Below are 2769 nucleotides of genomic sequence, written 5' to 3' on the forward strand. Positions count from 1 at the left end.
GGAAAATTATGGGCAATACAGCAAACCAATAAATCTTCAACACTATTAGTGATGAAAGAAAATAATTACCAGTTAAACAGCCAACCTGAACAGCAAACAACAAAACAGTAAACAATCTATAATTCATTTCAACAACAATCTTGAATGGAAATAACACTTTGATTCACCAATTAAGACTAGACTACAAGAGTAAATTCAGGAACATGATCTGTTTCCTGTCTCCACAAAAGTCGCACAGCTAGGTAAAAGATAAATAAACTGAGACTGAGGAGCGGGGAGCGGGGTGGTGTAGTGGAGCTGGGTGCACACTGGATCCATGGGCCCTCCCAGGACAATCCTGTCTTCCAGCTGGCTGCAGAATTCGGGCTCCTGGGGGAGAAAGAATTATCGGAAGAGAACCAGCTTGTGGATACAGGAGGGCACGTGGCCCTGCCCTCCATGATCTGGTCCAGCTCTGGAACAAGTGTGAGCCTGGAGCTGATGACAGAGATGGCCCGTCTGTTCTATGGACTGATAGAGCGGACCCGAGAATTCCTGAATGAATCTGAAACCCCAATGGCCAGTGTTGGAGAGTTCCTGAAGAAGGAGATAAGTCAGCAGGTGGCTAGCTGGACCGAGGATGATGAGGACACCAGAAAGCGCAAGCTGGCTATCCTGAATACTTTCTTCAACATAGAGTGTTGTGTGAGCGGCACCCACAGCATGGACCTGGTGGCTCTTGCACCGTTCGGGGAGTATACAGTGCTGCCTGGGCTGGATTGCATCTTGGCTGGTGGCTACCAAGGACTTACCGACCGCATACTGGCTTCCTTGCCCAAGGATACGGTCGCTTTTGACAAGCCGGTGAAGACCATTCACTGGAATGGGTCCTTCCAGGAAGCTGCTTTTCCAGGGGAGACCTTCCCCGTATTGGTGGAGTGTGAAGATGGTGCCCGCCTGCCTGCACATCATGTCATTGTCACAGTGCCATTAGGTTTTCTTAAAGAACACCAAGATACCTTTTTTGAGCCACCACTGCCTGCCAAAAAAGCAGAAGCCATCAAAAAACTAGGCTTTGGTACCAACAACAAAATCTTCTTGGAGTTTGAAGAGCCCTTCTGGGAGCCCGACTGCCAGTTCATCCAGGTGGTGTGGGAAGATACATCGCCCTTACAGGACACAGCTCTCTCACTCCAAGACACCTGGTTCAAGAAGCTCATTGGATTTTTGGTCCAGCCTTCTTTTGAGTCTTCACATGTGCTCTGTGGGTTTATTGCTGGGCTGGAGTCGGAGTTTATGGAGACTCTGTCAGATGAAGAAGTGCTTCTGTCTCTAACCCAAGTACTCCGGAGAGTGACAGGAAACCCACAATTGCCAGCAGCCAAGAGCGTACGAAGGTCTCAGTGGCACAGTGCCCCGTACACCCGAGGTTCCTACAGCTATGTGGCTGTGGGCAGCACTGGCGATGACCTAGATCTGATGGCTCAGCCCCTCCCTGAAGATGGAACTGGCACCCAGCTCCAGGTACTCTTTGCTGGGGAAGCCACACATCGGACATTTTATTCTACCACACATGGGGCCCTCCTGTCTGGCTGGAGAGAAGCTGATCGCCTCGTTAGTCTGTGGGACTCACAGGTGGAGCAGTCGCGGCCCAGGCTGTGAGTGCCTGCTGCTCTGCTCCACCACTCGGGCTGACCAAGCTCTGTTTGGTTTGAGGTTTGGGGATCTTACTGGTAGCTTTAATTTTGGGGAAGTGGTTTTGTTTCTCTTATCTGTTGGAGTCTGGCTTGGTCTGATCATGGATGCCCCGTTAAGTGTTGTACGCATAAAGCAGTTAACATTGAAAAAAAAAAAAAAAAGATAAATAAACTGAGAGTCAAAGTGCAGAATTCAAACTACCAACCAAACTGAAGCTATAAACATCATATCTGAAAATGTAGGCTTCAACACAGGACTTAACTTAATAACAAAATGAACAAGTCACACAGAGAACATGCATATTGTAAATATTTAGCATCAAATCCTAAGACATCCCTAGGGTTATTAAAAAGAAAATGAGGGGGCTGGAGAGATTGCTCAGTGGTTAAGAGCACTAACTGCTCTTCCAGAGATCCTGAGTTCAATTCCCAGCAACCACATGGTGGCTCACAACCATCTGTAATGAGATCTGATGCCCTCTTCTGGTGTGTCCGAAGACAGCTACAATGTATTCATATAAATAAATAAATCTAAAAAAAAAAAAAAAAGGAAAAAGAAAATGAACAGACAAAAAAGTAAATGTAAACTCTCCCAAGCCAACAAACAAAATGTCCATAGAGATTTGGACAAAGCATCGGAAGAACGCCATATTCCATTCTTACATCTAGATAGATCTACTTATAAAAATGTAAACAATGAAACATCAGTGCCAAAATATCCTACATATGAAATACATTTAACTGATATCTGCATATTTCACTCAACATATAAGAAATATATACTCTTCTCAGCACTGCATGGGACTTTTTCTAAAATTTAACCGTATTATTGCCAGCAATATAACCCTCACTATATTAAAAAATCAAAATAAGTTTCTGTATTCTATGAGACCCATAGTGGGATAAAACTAGAATTCAATATCTGGACTAACATCAGAGAATACATAAAATACTTGGAGACTTTCAAATAAAGAGTAGATCATTAAGGAAATTAAGGAGAAATTGAAAAATATCTAGAATCAAATGAAAATAATAACACAACCAAACAAGTTCTGTGGGATACAGCCAAGGCAGTTCTTAGAGGAAAACCTAT

The 2769-nt window shown here is 44.2% G+C and overlaps 1 pseudogene; it reads left to right on the forward strand.

Annotated features, from left to right (window-relative positions):
- Gm19680 (predicted gene, 19680) lies at window positions 283-1822 on the forward strand (annotated as a pseudogene).

Source organism: Mus musculus, chromosome 1, assembly GCF_000001635.26.
Source record: "Mus musculus strain C57BL/6J chromosome 1, GRCm38.p6 C57BL/6J".
NCBI classification, from domain to species: Eukaryota; Metazoa; Chordata; class Mammalia; order Rodentia; family Muridae; genus Mus; species Mus musculus.